General features: G+C 39.0%; 1 protein-coding gene and 1 long non-coding RNA gene across 3 annotated transcripts in view; one reads left to right on the top strand and one right to left on the bottom strand.

Moving 5' to 3' along the window:
* The window catches only part of LOC135224497 (uncharacterized), a 469158-nt gene extending 457034 nt beyond the window's left edge, over positions 1–12124 (bottom strand). For both annotated transcript variants that reach the window (XR_010316756.1, XR_010316757.1), the window contains exon 1: positions 11808–12124. The gene's annotated coding sequence lies outside the window, so the exon portion shown is untranslated. The remainder of the gene's footprint in view (positions 1–11807) is intronic.
* A 173-nt stretch (positions 12125–12297) lies between these two features.
* The window catches only part of LOC135224498 (uncharacterized), a 105563-nt gene continuing 98841 nt past the window's right edge, over positions 12298–19019 (top strand). The window contains exon 1 of the long non-coding RNA XR_010316758.1: positions 12298–12449. This is a non-coding gene — a long non-coding RNA (uncharacterized LOC135224498). The remainder of the gene's footprint in view (positions 12450–19019) is intronic.

Below are 19019 nucleotides of genomic sequence, written 5' to 3'. Positions count from 1 at the left end.
TGAGACAGACCCTTAGAAGTCTCTTAGGGGAGGAGGGGGAGACCGCCTTCTTCCTTGGAAGGAGAAGTGGAGGAGGCGGCAGAAGACGAAGACGAAGAAGATGATGATGACACCTTCCTCTTCTTCTTGGACTTCTTCGCCAACCAACTCAGGATGGCAGAAAGGTCTCACCTCCAGGACGGGGCTGCGGCGGCTGCCGAAGCAGCAGGCTCCAGCATGACCTGGGAAGGAGGACCTGACGGAGCAGCAGCACTTCCACGGGCAATATCATCGGGAATACCTGTTGCCCAAGTGGAATACCCGTTGCCCGAGTTGTTTGGAAATCTCAGAAAACCAAATCACCTGCAAGCACTAGAAATTCCAAGGAATTTGATGGCTTAGCGAGACTCCCAACTTTCGTAACAAAAATTACTGGGAATGTCTCAAAACTGTTTGGAAATTACAGAAAAACCACAACACTCTGAGAACACAGAAATTCCAAGGAATTCGAGCATTCGGCGAGATTCCTTATTATCATAGTAACAATTTATCAGGAATTCTCATCTCGCCCAAGTGTTTGCAGATTGTAGAAGACCAAAACACTCAGAGAGTGCTAGAAATTCCAAAGAATTTTAAGTGCTCGGCGAAACCCCTGAATTTCGTCAGATGATCATCGGGTAGGGGCCCTCCTCAACTCCCATAGAAATCGAGGAGGAATGGGCATATAAGATCCTTCTTCAATGACGTGGACATACGTCCGGTAGGACCTGAAGGTCCCTCCAGGAATGCAGTCCCCTGACGCTGAATCCTATGCAGAGCATTCTGCAGGATCCATCCTATTCACCTCACCCCTCCCGCCATAGCCATAGGTAGAGGGAATGGAGGAGGAAGACTGGACACTCTCGCTCACCTTGCTAGTGGAACTAGCAGAAGTGAGTCATGGGCAGCCATCAACCTGTAGTGATGGCCGCTACGCGAGTCTAAGAAAGCGTTACCTTCTGGAGCAAATGCTTTCCCGAGGAGGGTTACGAAACTATGGTACAGCAGGTGAAACGTCTGCCACCACCGAGACTGGTCGGTCACGAGAACATGACCGTCGTCTGGGTGGGGCTGAGCGTCCACCTGACAGGAGAGAGCCGGTACCATACTCCGATGTGTCCCAGTCCTCGTCAAGGAAGAAACCTCTCAAAAGGACCAAATGGGGGAGCCCACACTGGTCTCTGCGTGCATGGTCCAGCGGGACCATCATGTCAACCGCGGTGATGGCCTCTCCCCAAGTCTAGGAGAGTGTTATCGTCTGGAAAAAACACTTTCCCGAGGAGGGTTACAGAACTCTCGTATGGCAGGCAAAACGTCTGCCGCCACTGAGACCAATCAGTCGTGCGAACGTGACCGTTGTCTGGGTGGGGCTGAGCATGCACCTGACTGGAGAGAGCCGATACCGTCCTCTGACTCGTCCAAGTCCTCGTCGAGGCTGAAACCTCTCAAGAGGACCGGATGGGGAGCCTCCACCGGTCTTTGCGTGGACGGTCCCGCAGGACTGTCACCTCAACCCTTGTGAACTGAGCAAATCACCACAAGGGCGATCACCTGCAAGGCGCGAGTCACCTGAGCAACTCGCTCCTTTCTTCCACTCCGTGCTCAAAGTCATGACAGTGAGCCGACTCAGCGTCACTGACTCTGGATGTACGCGAATCCGAAGATTTACGTGCACTCGGGGACTCACAAACGAGCGCCCGACACAGAACTAGTCTTAGGGGCAGAACCTCTAGGACTAGCAGCAAAAGTGCGAACCGAAGTTTGCGCTGTGCAGGAATATAAATAGGTTTTGTGCCACTCTCCAAATTTACCTTATGCTCTAACACATTAGTCAACCCCAATTTATCACCTTGTAAGGCTACTGTATCCCCAAATTCTGCCAAGAGCTCGCTTATTGCTTCAACATGTTCACTATAATCCGCATTAGCTAAATGTTCTCTAAATATTCGTTTCCTTAATTGCATTTCTGCCTCTGAAAACTCAGGTTTCCCCTCTACAATAGCCACTGAACCACTATCACAACTCCAATCTTGGAGATCCAATATATATGTATTCCTTTGGTATTTCCTTACTGTATCATTACAGTTTAGTAATTCTAACCATGTAATCCCATTGTTGGACACACTGTTCACCGATGCCATGCTAATAACCCCTCTAAGCCTCTCGCTAATTTCAATAACATGCACATCCATAGGTTTTCTCACTTCCCTCAATTTGACTTTTATCATAGTCTTTGAATCAGGCATTAACACCATATCCTCCGATAAAACACCTTTATATTTGTGGTTAGTACCTCCCCTTTCCACAATCCCATAAACATCACCACCCTTAGTTCTCATTACATTCACCCCATTGTTAGTATCAGAAACATCATCAATATTAGTATCAGTATCACCATCCATAACATCATCACCAAAATTGTTACCACTGTGAACTCCAATAGAATCCCCGCAATTATTTCCCATATCACCAGTATGGGTTTTAATATTACCATTCATTCTCCATAAACCCAGTATCATCACCATTAGCATCACCAAACACATCTCTTTTTTTCAATAATCTCCATATCCTCCGTTCTAATCACATCCTCATAAGGAAGAAAAACACCAGGTATTCAGACTGTTATCCCATTAACACCCGCATGGATCGAAATCTTGTGTCTCCTACATGCAGGATGACCCAGCAAAAGTCTGTTGCCCAACGCAATCCCTTTCATTACCAAAAATGGTTCTGTTAGTACTCTGTCACCGATAGTAAACTGTATTTGAACACAACCCAGGGTATTTAATCTATGGGCTTGCACATCACACACCGTCTCCGTTGAGGGTTTCAAAGGGTAATGGGAGAACATGGATTGATACAAACTATGATCCATCAAGTTCACGCTGGCGCCAGTATCTATAAATACTGGGATATCACCGTCCTCCACTGTTGCGTAAACATACAGGCCTGGGCTCTGGGGCGTCCCCCACGAGACCACAATGGCATGTACTAATCACCTGTACCCTTTTTGTTGTTCGGCCTCCCAAAAATTTCACCGATCCCTTTGCCCTCTGGAATGACCTGCCTGGGAAGTCCTCACATTATAACTTCCAGAACTTTGAGGGGTAGGCCTCGCATCTTTCCGTATCTGAGATGGACAAGATTGCCAATAGTGATCCGCACTCTTACACAATCCACAATATTTAGCTCTACACATTTTCTTTGGGTGCCCTGGTTTATTACAATTGAAACAGCGCAACTGCTGCTGCCTTTGATCGATTGATCTTTTGTTATATTCAACTTTTGCACACAAACAGGGAGAAGAAAATTCTCTCTCTCTTTGCATCTTACTCCTCGGGCCTGTCCCATTAAAAAATGTACTATCTACAGTGGGCCACTTAGTCATATGTTTCTCAATTTGGGCATAAAGTAATTCTTCGTCTGAAGTAGGTTCAATCTTTTCATCAAAACTATCCACTATTGCATCCGGTACATGGTGCAAGAGCATCGAAAAATGGATCAGTTTATGTAAATTGTCAAGTGAGACACTACCTCCTGTAACCCATTTAGATGTTTTCAATTTTCCTACCCATTCTGCCACTGAATCAAAAAGTTTTGAACTATGTTGTACGAGGCTATTTGTGCCCTTACGTTTCTTATATAGACCTCTGAGGTCCCTCACCATATCCCCGTGTTCCTTTGAGCCATAAGCTACTTTTAACCCTTAAATGCTGAAGTGTTATCTTAAAAATCATATCCCGTATGCCGGCGGCGTTCACAAGTGAGCGCCGAAGTGGAAATTTTTTTTTTTTTTTTTTCAAAAAATCACAGCATGCTTAGTTTTCAAGATTAAGAGTTCATTTTTGGCTCCTTTTTTTCATTGCCTGAAGTTTAGTATGCACCCATCAGAAATGAAAAAAAATATCATTATCATATATAAATATTGGGATATATGACAGCGTGAAAAAAAAAAATCATATATAATTATATACAAATCACGCTGTGAGCAAAACGGTTAAAGCTAACGAGTTAATTTTTTTTGTATTGTACACTAAATTGCAATCATTTAGGTATATAACACATTGTAAAACGATCAAGGCAACACAGAGAAAATATTATCACAAAATGATGCATGAATTCGTAACGCGCGGACATAAAGATGTTTTCAAAAAATCACCATAAATCGAAATAATGTGCTAGAGACTTCACGTTTGTTGCAAAATGAAGGTAATTGATTGAATATTACTAGACTGTAAGAGGTGTAGCTTACAATTGCAGTTTTCGACCATTTCGGTCGAGTTAAAGTTGACCGAAGGACGAATTTATTCTATTTATCGTTATTTATATGAAAATATTTAAAAACTGATAAAAGCTACAACCATGGGTTGTTTTTCGTTGTATTCTACATGAAATTGCGCACATTTTCATATATAAAATTTTATGTAACGGCTAATTTAAAATGGTGCAAACATTACGACAATCGGACGAAAAAATTTATGATTTTTTCGGAAGAGTTACCGCGCGGACGTAAGGAAAAAGTTTACTTCATAAATTCATCATAAATCGAAATATTGTGCTAGAGACTTCCAATTTGTTGCAAAATAAAGGTAAATATTTGAATATTACTAGAATGTAATAGTTTTAGTTTACAATTGCGTTTTTTTACCATTTCGGTCGAGTCAAAGTTGACCGAAGGTTGAAATTTTGCCACATCGTTATTTATATGAATATATGTCAAAACTGATAAAAGCTACAACCATGGGTTGTTTGTTGTTGTATTCTACATGAAATTGCGCACATTTTCATATGTAAAACTTTATGTAATGGCTAATTTAAAATGGTGCAAACATTACGACAATCGGACGAAAAAATTTATGATTTTTTTCGGAAGAGTTACCGCGCGGACGTAAGGAAAAAGTTTTTTTTTCATAAATTCACCATAAATCGAAATATTGTGCTAGAGACTTCCAATTTGTTTGAAAAGTAAAGGTAAATAATTGAATAATACTAGAATGTAAGAGTTTTAGCTTACAATTGCGTTTTTTTACCATTTCGGTCGAGTCAAAGTTGACCGAAGGTTGAAAATTTGCCACTTATCTTTATTTATATGATAATATTTCAAAACTGATAAAAGCTACAACCATAGGTTGTTTTTTGTTGTATTATACATGAAATTGCGCACATTTCCATATATAAAACTTTATGTAACGGCTAATTTAAAATGGTGCAAACATTACCACAATCGGACGAAATTTTTTTTTATTTTTTCGGAAGTTACCGCGCGGACGTAAGGAAAAATGTTTTTTCATAAATTCACCATAAATCGAAATATTGTGCTAGAGACTTAAAATTTGTTGCAAACGAAGGTAAATGATTGAATATTTCTAGAATATAAGAGTTTTAGCTTACAATTGCGATTTTCGACCATTTCGGTAGAGTCAAAGTTGACCGAAGGTTGAAATTTTGGCACTTATCGTTATTTATATGAAAATATTTCAAAACTGATAAAAGCTACAAACATGAGTTGTTTTTAGTTGTATTCTACATGAAATTGCGCACATTTTCATATATAATACTTCATGTAACTGCTAATATGAAATGGTGCAAAAATTTTGTCAAAGTGACGAAATAATTTCTGAGATGTGTCGCTGATGCTTTTTAGTGCGAGGAGAAAGAAATTCGCGCTTGCGCGCCTGGGTAACGATTGTAAACAAAACAACGCCTTGATCCGTGAGCTCCCAGCATCCCCCAAGGCGCGTGATTCAAAAGTTTTCGCCTAGTAGGCCTATAACTATTTTTCCACAAATTTTTAAAAATCTTTTTTATATAGACGTATATACGTCCAATCGGCACCCAACAAACAATTTATATCGACGTTTAATATGCCCAACCGGCGTTAAAGGGTTAAAAATGCTTGTAAATCAGTCCAGGTACGACATTTTGCAAATTGGAAACTTCTGCAACGATGAGAGAGATCACCCTTATTGAAATCTAACAAAGCTTTTGCCTCTCTAAACACCTTTACATCTTCTGTTATGTTCTTTGTGCTTAAATAATTATTCACACCTTCAATAAAGATTTGCACTGGCTGCGAAAGCGCCACATCTACAATTCCCCTAAACGGGCTCACACACGCACTAACTTTCGTGACGTGATGAAGCAGAGTTGTAGTACCTTTTGCGTCCACCATTTTCCTCTCTTTACGGAACCTTTTGTGTTTTATGAGATTTCCCGACCTCAATAACATTAATGTATTTAAATACACGCAAAACCCAATCCCAAAAAATTATTGCAAACTTCCCCCAACAAAAGATAAAAAAAAAAAAAAAAAAAAAAACATGCACCACACCCAGTAAACATCCCACAACAATTGTTTGCAGAGCACAGTCACACAAAAATAACACACACAAAAAAAAACAGGGAGGAGACAAAAGGAAAAAAAAAAAATGCAAAAGCGCTTTGCTCAGCGAACCAGCCTTCTCCCTCACACACCAAGCGCCTAGCAACTAATCTCTCTCTCTCCCTCACACTCACTCACTAAGATTCTTGCCTCTTTCTCTCTCCAAGGCGTAACTCACAGTACTATCCAAAAAACCTCGCTCATGTTATTACAAAATCCCTCCAATGTCCATCGAATCTCGAGGGACATTGAAATAAAAATACACTTTGAGCAAATTCATCACCAATAAAAAGAGAACAAAAACAAAAGGGGAAAAAAAATAAAAAAAAAATTAAATTACACTCACATCTTCATATGACTGGAACCCAAACTTGTATACGCATCGCTCATATGCGTAACCACACTCACTAAACACTTCAATATGTCAAAAAGTAAACTTTTTCCCCATAACTTCGGAACACTAGTTTTCACGAATCACTGACCAGCTAAACTATCTGAGATGCGGAGAGAGAGACTCGACGCTTCAAACACCAAACCACTGAATCAGCAAAGAGAAACCCCGAGTTCCCTGTGAAATAATTATAACCCCTTTTCCTACCAAAAAATATATGTCTAACTAGCCACCAGTCTCATTGTTAGCGTACCTACAGCCTATAAAATATATAAAAAGCTTTTTAAACGCTGCCACCAAAATCTCTTGTCCCCCCCCCCCCCCCTAACAAAACTACACAAATGACAACTCTTACCTGACAGTAGCGGCCGACCTCTCTCTGCAAGCATTGTCAAACTAGGCTAATGAGTTCACATAAATACAAAAATATGCTATTTATTTCCCAAACCAGATGAACATAAAATGGAACAAAGTGAAGTAAAGTCATAAATACAAAAATATGCTATTTATTTCCCAAACCAGATGAACATAAAATGGAACAAAGTGATTAAAAGTCATATTTAAAAACACTATGTCTGACCCACAAAGAACTGCAAATTATCATTCCACTCTCCTGAATTAGTCTAAGTAATCACCCCAAAATCTCAAATTGTCAACCTCTACATTTCGATAGTCAAACTTAGAGAATCCCGTTTCTAGAATAATGACATGGGACCCATCTGAAACAAAGAGACATATCCATTATATTCCCCACCACACAATGTTAAATAAATGTATACACTTCACACTTCTCTCTTTTCAAAGGCAACTGTTTCTAAGTAATTTAAATATGAGCCATACCTTTTGATGGGTCTTCCCCAGCACCTGATGTCCTCTGAACCGTCTCCCTCCTTATCTCAAAGGAATGTGTGCTTTTCTCTTAAGTGTCTCGAGCAATTGGACCTATCATGCACGCACAAACGGATGCATGCATCCACCACACCCTAAGATCCCCATGGCAACTGATTGAGCGAACATCGGCTGTACATAGCATACTCATCAAATTCCTTCGTTTCCAAGAAGGCTATCTCTAGGTGCTCTCTGTCTCCAAGCCAGAAAAGCTGATATCACGTAATTCACTAACACATCAATTTACTCTTTTAATATATGTTTTTTCATTGTTTACATCTCACTGAAGTTCGCATTGAAATGAAATTATACCAATCAGTGCACTAACGAAACATAGGAAGACTGTATTAAACTAAAGATTTTCATTCATTGTAACACATCATAAGAAAGTCAATCTTTAAACAAAAACAAATCAGTATTATCCCTTTCAATGAAATAGAAAAAATATTAGGCCTACTAGGGGAAACAACCGACAGGACTAGCTGATCCAGTTTTCACCGTGTGTGGATCCACCCTCCGAAAAAGTACTTAACACGTCCTGACACACGAGATGGGCACCAGTCATGAGTCATCGGTGGTGAGAGCAACAGCTCGAGACCTCTACTATCCTTGCAAAGTAAGTATTTTCTACAAAGTTTGAAATTAAAGTGATATTTTAAGATTAAACAGGTTAATGAAAGTCTAGCCATGCGCAGTGCAAACATATCTCCATGACGCTTTAAATATTTTTACATAAAAACTCCAAAAATTTAGAAGATTGACACCATCTCGATGTTTGCAGAGTCACTTGTGTCAATAAACTTTCCATTCCATGTGCTAAATCCGCACACCACTTGTACCCATAAATGCTGCATGGGTACTTTCTTCACAACAATCGTGCACAATGACACCATCCGTCTGGCTTCCAAGGAAACTGACGATTTTTTGGTAGAAAGAAGAAGCGTGCACTAGATAATTATTTAAATAAATAGTTAAACATCACTATAAGGTCATGAATTGCATAAATTATTTACATATGATTATTAATTTGAAAATATTTGTTATTGAAAAAGTAACTAGATTTCTGACTCAAATATCAACAGTTTTGCTGTGCACAGTACCTACGGCGTTGTTCGCGCTCTCCTACTGTTTATCAGTGTTGCCAATTGGTATGTGTTTACCCTCCAAACTGCGTATAAGACTTACACAAAACTGGGGAAATAAGTGAAATTTGCATATCTATTAGTAGAATATACACATATTAGAGCAATTTTCTCATTATTGCATTACTATGACAACTAGAATTCATGGAAACAGTTTGTAAATGCATCGGTGTATGTGTGAAGCTCCACTAAATTGGCAACGATGAAATTTTGCAGTCGTCTGCTCTACTTTAGAAAATTCTGTAATTTTTCGTGGTTAATTTGGTTGCAAAAAAAGGGGTTAATGTCTAGGAGAGGGCCGCATGAAGATATCAGTGATATTCAATGTATTTTTACTAGAATGTGTAGGAATGTATGTAAGTAGTGGTATACGAGTGAGATAATTTAGTGAAATTCAATAACAGTCGAAATATCGACAATCAAACTCTCGCTACTCTTGTCTCCTCCCAGAATTTTTCTAAGTCTGTTGTTATTGTTGACTGTGTCTTGTTTTTAGCTCAAATGAGCCCTGTAACTACTATAATCCGCAGACAAACTAGTCCACTATGACGTCTTACACGTTTGGCCAATCACAGTTTCATTTTCTTACACCTCATCAACTTTGGCCAATGGCGCGGGTGTTTGAAAATTTTCTCAGCGCGATAATACATTATCTTACGCAGGCTTTTCAGTTTGTTCTTAGACATGGAGGCCGTAGCAAGCACTTCATCTCATATTGCACAAGAAGTTGAAATTCCAGCTTCTTGTCCTATTTCCTAAGTTACAGTGAATTTGTTTTAGCTTATTCAGGGAATATTGAAAAACTAATGGATTCGTCGGGTACCTGGCCACTTCCTACTTTAAGTTGCATGTCAGGGAACCTTGCAACGGCTTCATGTTTTCCTCAAAGCAGCAGCACATCTTTATCAACCAACAGTTTAAGGTAAGCTTCATTAATTTATAGAGCCCCCCGCTAGGCCTAGGTAGGGGAACAGGGCCCTAGGTAAGGTTAGGTGGTTGTATTAGGTTCGGTAGTGCCCCGAAAATCACTATGGCCTTAAGGGGGGTTGCAAGGGGGGCAGAGGCCCCCCCGCTAGGCCTAGGTAGGGGTACAGGGCCCTAGGTTAGGTTAGGTGGTTGTATTAGGTTCGGTAGTGCCCCGAAAATCACTTTTCTCCTCCTCCCCCCACCCAAAAACACCGCTTCCCACTGGGATCCCCCATAATTGAAGTAGTAGGTTTATGCTTAGATTTTGTGTGTAAGAGTAACTCTTAGTTTCTTTTTTATTCATTTCCTCATGTTTCTATGCGATGTGCAACACCAATCTGGTCGTTTTTTGCCGTTTTTCGTCGTTAATACTTGAAAAACGGGTGCGGCCTTCTCCTGGACATTTACCAAAAAAGGATAGACATGAATTAAAATAAACATTTTGAGGTAACAAAGTTAAACTAAATAATGACTAATGTAAACAATTAAGGGTATAAAGCTTTGCATCTCAAACTCTGTAGTCATGTGCTGCCCGCAACTGTTTGTAGAGTGAGCACTTAGGAACCAGGAACCGCAAAGTAGTTCAAGTGCAATTTGAAGTAAATTAAGACCAAAATGTGTATAATTACAATCAAATAAGCACTGTGGAGTTTCAGTTGTGATGGCAGTAAGGATAAAACCTCCTATTACAAGGTAAAAATTAATTTCAGTTCAAACCATGACCCCGGGAATGTTTCATACTTTCACTAATATAGGCAACAAAATGTTGTTTTATTGTGCTGCTTACAACTGCAATCTTGAGTAAGATCAATAAACGTTACACATATGCGCTGATATTGTTCAAATGAGCGCTGGGAAGGCTGGGATGGACGTGAGATCCACGCCGGTTACGAACGGCACCTCAGTCGGTCGACGTCATATTGGATTTAAAAACTGCCTTGAAAACATATTTTACGAGGTCCTCACATGGTTACTTTAGCTCGTATAGCGCTTTCATATATCACATTATGTTGACGAAACTTCAATCTTTTGAATGGTATGCTTAAAGATGTAATTGTATTCTTGTTTCACCAAATAATATCGAGTGAATAAGGCTGATCCACCCGATGACGATGGAACCAAGGCAGTGTTTCCGCCTATGGCTATGTGTCAAATTTGGAACGAAAGCAAACTATTACGACCTTAATTATCTTTCTATGGAACTCTTCCTTCATTCATAAAATATTTAATAAGCATTATGAGTTTATGATGTCAGCAAGTCAATTACAGCCAGGGGATCGTGTGTTGACGCCATGGCTGTTACAGAAGACTGAGGAAACGGCCTAGGTATATATCGTTAGTGGCGAAGATTTGCCTGCACAGTCCGACTGGCAGTCATAACTTGTGCAGGCATAGAACTGAACGTTAGTGGCGGGCTTTCAGGGTTAATTATCCTAACATAGAACTCTTATTTATAAAACATTCAATAAGCACTATGAAAGTCCTTTGGGCCAAATTTAAACTCTGAACAAATTCACATGGAAGTATTTAATTCGTCTTTATCAACCATTCTTTCAATGGATATTTTTTTTTTTTTTTTTTTTTTTGTCAGCAAGTCAATTACAGCCAGAGCATCTGTGTTAACGCCATGGCTGTTACGGAGGACTGAGAAAACGGCCTGTGTTGTTAGACTGAACGTAAGTGGCGGTCTTAACGTTGTTATAATTGCACAGTACAACTGTGCAGGCATAACTGAACGTTAGTGGCGGGCTTAACTCTGCGTCGGGTACTTCTATGGAAATTACAGTTTCCTATATATAGTATGTGGGTTGCTTATTAAGAATTTACAGTTATTTCTGGGGGGGGGGGGGTTGACACGGCGAAATACATTTGACGCACCAATCCTTAGTGGCTGCCGTATTCGCGGGAACGGTCCTTGCAGTCCGTCCGGGGGTAATAGGCAACTAAAATTAACATAGTATTACGATAACTCTGGTCACCCCGTTGTCGAGTCAATACAAAATAGTAACTGCCGGCTTACCTGTTTGTGACACCAGAATTTAACAACAGCTGCCATCACCAGGGTTCGAGGAAACCTAAACCTAACCTACACCTTCGTCACTCAATCTAGTATTATTTTTATACACATTTTATATTCCAAACTACACTGAGCACTACTAAAAATAGGTATGTAGTTTCCTTTCAAAAGTTACGATACCATACTTGAATGGGTAAAATCATTTCCTCACCGCGATTTCGCACCACTTTCAAAAGTTGAAGTCAAACAAATGTCGCATTAACATTTTTGTCAAGGTACGCTTGCCACTTGTGAGAGGAATTTAAAGTCTTGAAAAAATGTCCACGCTTACCCATTCTTGTATTTATATATTATCAAAATATGAGTTAATTTATTCCTAGTATTTGTTTCGTATATACATTTTAAATTTCTCCTATATCAGCTAGTAGGATGTAAGCAGTAAATGAACTACTCTTCAGGGCATAAGATTGCCAAAATATTGTTGCCACTTTGAATGGTTAAGACTGTGAATCGGTTACGACAATCAGCTAGGCTAAGCCAAACAGTATATTGAAGGATTCTTACGGCGTTCAGTGCTTAGGCCAGGGAAAAGCAGGTGTCGTCGTGGTGAAACAGCAAAGCGAAAGAAAGGAAGTTGGGATGGAGGTAAAGTACTAAAAGGTTAAAATTCTTAAAAAGTGTGTTTTGGGCCGAAGGGACGTTGTAATCAATCTTCGGGTATGGTAGATCAATATTACTATTCCGCGGCGAGCTAGACTATGCCAGTTGACGTTTTTTTAAATAGTTTTATCTCCTGAACAAGAATTTAAAGTAATATTTTATCGGCCGGGTGTAATTCACATGCAATTTACTTTTGAACTCAATCTTACGGTAAGGGGGACGTTTGAACTCCAACCTAGTACGGTAAGGGGGAAGGGGGACCGATAAGAATGCAGGGGTTTGGATGGGGTAAAACACTTGGGCGAAGGTCTCGCCGTGTTATTTTCTCTTATTTATGACATTTAAAACACGAAATACAAGCTGAAATAGGCGATAAAAAACAAAATTATAATAGAGCCGTTACATAGGCAAAATCCACCTAATAATATTACGGTTATGATGGCGATTGTATTGCGCATGCGCTGTCATAGGGCTGAGCCTGAGCCTTTTGTGACTTGTCCATTCCACACATACTCCTTATGGCCGCCAGGCACTAACGTTCAGTCATGCCGGATCATTTGGACTGTGTAGTTATAACTGATCGTTAGTGTGGACAACCTGCACAGTTTGTCTGGCCTGCGCAGGCGGCCTGGGTAAATAGCTCATCCCAATCGATAAGCATGAGGCCAAACGGATGCACATGCGCATTGCAACGTAATGTGGTAGAGGCAACCACAGATATAAAAGCCTAGATGCCGCATCGGCCGCTAGCTGAATAGGCTGGCGCACGTCATCAGGCCCGCCATCTTGGCGCGGTAATTCAAACAATGCAGCAGGCTGCAGTATATGACGTTTTTTCACCACTATTCGCTTAATATTGCACGGATTTTCTTGTCTGATGGCTCGTTACAAAGCTTACATAATTCCCTACAAGGATCTAATAAAATAAAGTTGTTCCTTATTGTTTGAAAGTTAACTTGCAATGACTTTGTTTTAGCAGGTAGGGGGAAGGGGGCTAGTTGTACACAAATGTTAATATTTACCCATAACTATTGCTGTAAACAATAATTTGAAATGCTGTGATAAGACAGCCTACAAAAAAAATGGTTAAAACAATATTGTTTAAGGGCTATTAGGTCAATAGGGTAAATCGTGTATGTTGGACACTAATTTGATGTTTCTCGATTTCTTTCACTGCATTATAGCTATGTAATATTAAAGTGTTAATCTGGTCTTTGTAATAAGAACTAAATGGCCAAGCAAGGCACATAATGAGTTTTTGTTGATGTTTTGATATAGCCTGCTAATTTCATATCAATGCATATAGATTATCATTACAATGTAGTATCATTAAACTGTTGGAAACAGCAATGAAAAAAAAAACTTGTTTAAACTGCTGGGAATATTTATAAATAAATGCACAGATGTACAATAAATGTTTTATATACATTCAATGTAAGAACAAATATCATGAAAATAAATCATTGTGCAATACATTTTGAGAGTTGTTACTTCAAAGTATGGGCTTAATGACCCATAAGGCCACCCATAGCTTTAAATTTACATGTGTGACCAAACCAATGAACAGTTAGCTGAAAAAAAAATAGACTGGCCTTATGATTGTGGCCTAGGCTGAAAGGCTCTGTGGGAGGTGGGGGGGGGGGGGGGGGGGGGTTACTATGACCGGGTATACAGGGTTGCTCGTCAGGATTGGCTCATTTTGGCAATCTTGGTCTATAGATAGGTCCCCTTCTGGAAGGTCCAGGCCCTTATCCCAAATAAGGTATAATAATTTGGATCCTTGACAACACAGGTCTAGAGATGAGCTATATTGAACTGATAATGCTTGCCATAATGATATATCCTAGTCTGAGCAAATTAAAGGTAGTTTTGTGAAAAATTTAAGTTCTATATAATTATTTCACCATATAAAATTAGGTCTAGAGATAGGTCACTTTTGCCACTAGACAAGGTCTCTTGATCCCCCCTAAAATTTTCCAAAGCCAGGTCTAGAGGTCAGAATTCACTGAGGAGCACCCCGTTCCAAAAAATTGGAAGAACCCTCACCCCCCCAGGCTCAAAGGAGCAGGCAGAGATGCAAAGGCTAGATAACACAGAACTCCTAGTTATTCTAGGGCCTACTGTAGTTTATTTTAGGCTCAACCCTACAGTTTTATGACTTAAACTTGTAGGCCTGTGCCAAAAATTATATTGGGGGATTTTTTAACAGAGCACTTCGAGAGACAAAGATTTTACTTAAGTTGCACAGATCCATAGCTGTAGGCATACTTTAGTAATCTGTCTTATCACAGCATTTCAAATTATTGTTTACAGCAATAGTTATGGGTAAATATTAACATTTGTGTACAACTAGCCCCCTTCCCCCTACCTGCTAAAACAAAGTCATTGCAAGTTAACTTTCAAACAATAAGGAACAACTTTTATTTTATTAGATCCTTGTAGGGAATTATGTAAGCTTTGTAACGAACCATCAGACAAGAAAATCCGTGCAATATTAAGCGAATAGTGGCGAAAAAACGTCATATACTGCAGCCTGCTGCATTGTTTGAATTACCGCGCCAAGATGGCGGACCTGATGACGTATGTCCGGCCGGCCGATGCGGCATCTAGGCTTTAATATCTATGGAGGCAACTTTTTTAGGCTCTGTTGGCTGTCCGCGGACAGATAACATCTACTAATAAAGAACATTGAGCTGGGTTTTATTGAATTGAAAAGTGTTTATACCTAAATTGAGGATATATTGGATTTACTTGTTTTGAATAATTGATTGATACGGGAGTCAGTATAATATATTTTTATAATTTTGCCATTTTTCACGGGAAAGATAAGTGTATAATGAAGGCTGAAACCGACAGTATCATTCTTGAAGTTCTTGTAGATTTCATTGAAACCTTCTATATGAATGAGACTTTCATTTGGCAAATAAAATCCAAAGGCTATTAAACAGATTCAGCCTATGTATGTGTATTCATGGTTATAAACCATATATACAAGACAGTTTTTCATTGAGAATAGATATTTATTATGACAAAATAATGTAAAAACAATAGCCCAAGTATATGCGTCTATTCATGATTTAAATTATAACAAAATGATATTCTACTTTCTGATGGAACAAAATCAAACAGTATTGAACTCTGTATGTTTTTTTATTGCTTACACCTCACGGAAGTTCGCTTTGAAATGAAATTAGACTAATCAACACACTAATGAAACACAGGAAGACCACACCGGAAGCGGGAAGCATCGAGGTGCAGCCACCACTCGGGCGGGAGAGCAGCGTCAAAACAACACATGGCCACACCAGCGGTTAAAGATATTCTCGTACTACTTCTGTGCAAATAAGTCATTGTTACGTTTGGATAGGAAAATGCCTTTAATAGAAAACCTGTGTTAAACTTGACGATAGTCTACTTATGACAGAACGGTCTTTTGATTCTTTGCTTGCAATAGTAGAAGTCAGTCTCTCTAGACAAATGACGCACCATAGACAACCCTTATTTGCAGACAATTTTTTTATTATAAAGGGTTAAAATCCATATTTTCTTTTTACATCCCTTCAGTTATTACTTTAAGGGAAGTGAAAAGAAAATGTGGATTTTAACTTTTTATTATTGCAAAACTAACAGCATATAGGGTTACTTCCTTAAAGAGACTTAGAAAAACAAAGGAACCAGAATTAATTGCAAAGAATATAAAACTAACTTAATAATTGGCTGGATTATGTTGAAATAAAACGATTCATCGGTATTTAAAAAAAAAAGTAATACAATGGTAAACTTTACATAAAAGAAAGTAACACAAGGAAAAATCAGTTAGGCTTGTACATTCACTGTTAACATTAACCCTCTTACGCCGATTGGACGTATTAACCCTCTTACGCCGAATGGACGTATTAAACGTCGAGTCAAAATGTCTCCCGTATGCCGAATGGACGTATCACACGTCGGCTCAAAAAAGTTTTTAAAAAATTCGCGGAAAAATACTTATAGGCCTACCAGCCGAAAACTTTTGAATCACGCGCCTTGGGGGATGCTGGGAGTTCACGGATCAAGGCGTTGTTTTGTTTACAATCGCTACGCAGGCGCGCAAGCGCGAATTTCTTTCTTATCGCACTCAAAAGTATCAGTGACACATCTCAAAAATTATTTCGTCACTGACATAATTTTTGCACCATTTTAAATTATCCTTTACATGAAGTATTATAAATGAAAATGTGCGCAATTTCATGTAAAATACAACAAAAAAATACTCATGATTGTAGCTTTTATCAGTTGTGAATTATTTTCATATAAATAACGATAAGTGCAAAAATTTCAACCTCGGTCAAATTTGACTCTACCGAAATGGTCAAGAAACGCAATTGTAAGCTGAAACTCTTATATTATAGTAATATTCAATCATTTGCCTTCATTTTGCAACAAATTGAACGTCTCTAGCACAATATTTCGATTTATGGTGAATTTATGAACAAACCTTTTTCCTTTTACGTTCAATGCGAAAATAACCTCTTCCGATAAATTTTTTCGTGCGATTGTCCTAATGTTTGCACCCTTTTAAATTTGCCGTTACATAAAGTTTTATATATGGAAATGTGCGAAATTTCATGCACAATACAACAAAAAACAACCCATGGTTGTAGCTTTTATCAGTTTCGAAATATTTTCATATAAATAACGTTAAGTGCAAAAATGTCAACTTTCGGTCAACTTTGACTCTACCGAAATGGTCGAAAAACGCAATTGTAAGCTAAAACTCTTATATTCTAGTAATATTCAATCATTTACCTTCATTTTGCAACGACTTGGAAGTCTCTAGCACAATATTTCGATTTATGGTGAATTTATGAGAAAAAAAAAAATTCCTTACGTCCGCGCAGTAACTCTTCCGAAAAAATCTGAATTTTTTGTGTGCGATTGTCGAAATGTTTGCACCATTTAAAATTAACTGTTACATAAAGTTTTATATATGAAAATGTGCGCAATTTCATGTAGAATACAACTAAAAATGATTGAAGGTTGTAACTTTTCTCTTTTTTCGAAATATTTGCATATAAATCACAATAAATAGAAAAAAAACCACGTTTGGTCAAATTTGACTCTACCGAAATAGTCGAAAAACGCAATTGTAAGCTAAAACTCTTACGGCCCAGTAATATTCCGTCATTTTTCTTCATTTTGAAACAACTTTGAAGTCTTTAGAACAATATTGTGATTTATGGTGAATTTTTGAAAAATATATTTAACTTCACTCCGCGCGCCGATTCGCGGCCGCAAGTCTCCGAAATACGTACATCGCATTATCCTAATATTTGCTCCTTTTCATATTAGCCGTTTTATAGAGTTTCATAAATCAAAATGTGCGCAAATTCATGAAGAATACAATAAAAAATAATTGAAGGTTGTAGCTTTGTCCATCTCCGAAATATGTGCATATAAAAAAAAATATATATAAAAATTTCGACATTCGGTCAAATTTAACTCGTCTGAAATGGTCGAAATCTGTAATTCTAATCTAAAACTCTTACATTATCGTAATATTCAATCATTTGTCTTAATTTTGAAACAAATTGAAAGTCTCTAGAACAATATTTAGATTTACGGTGAATTTTTGAAAATAAAATTTTGTTCATGAAACTTACCTGTCAGATATATATATAGCTGTATTCTCCGACGTCCGACAGAATTTCAAAACTCCCGGCACACGCAGTGGGCGGCCAGGTGGTTAGTACCCATTCCCGCCGCTGGGAGGCGGATATCAGGAATCATTCCCATTTTCTATTCAGATTTTTCTCTGTCGCCGGTCGGTAAACAACTGTTTACAGACCTCCGCCTAGGATTTTGAAACTTCTTGTGCTAACTTGAGTATTCTGATTGACTTTTGGTTTTGATTATGTAAGGTGCATGAATGTAAGGTGAGGTTGCCGAAAGCTTCGGTAGACCCTCATTCAGTGTGCTCGAAATGTCGTGGTCATGTATGTATGTGGAATGATAGATGCATCGAGTGTGAGCAATTGACTGAAATTGAATGGAAGGCATATGATTCTTACGTGAAAAGCTTGAGCGTGATAGAATCAGGAGGTCTTCCTCTAGGAGCGCTTCTGTGAGTAGAAGTCAAGGTAGAATTGTATCTCCATTAAATCCTCCTGTAGATGTAATTCAACCAGATCCTGTTGTATTGCCTCCGAACAATCAGGAAGTGTCTGCAGAAGGAAGCGTATTAGTTACGATCATGGAGTCGATTCGTGCCTTAGAATCTAAAGTGATTGCTCTACAGTCAAATGTGAATTGTGATAAAAGTGTTAGTGCATCTAGTGTAGTGGAAGGGGTGTCAGATCGGTCCCATAATGCCTCTAGGCCTAGGCCCCCCTGCCTGGACTCCCAGGCCTTAGGGAGAGGGCAAGCCGAAAGCCGAAGGAGGGTTACGGGATCTAATGACCGGTCTGACGTCCCTTCGGCAGAAACTGAGGACGAATCTCAGGCTGCCGGTGTTCGTGCACAGGCACGAATACTTAAAGAGTGCTTCTCTTCTTCCGAGACTTCCTCTCCTCGCCG

This window comes from Macrobrachium nipponense, chromosome 12, assembly GCF_015104395.2.
Source record: "Macrobrachium nipponense isolate FS-2020 chromosome 12, ASM1510439v2, whole genome shotgun sequence".
Lineage (NCBI taxonomy): Eukaryota > Metazoa > Arthropoda > Malacostraca > Decapoda > Palaemonidae > Macrobrachium > Macrobrachium nipponense.
This window is presented reverse-complemented; position numbering and strand designations above follow the sequence as displayed.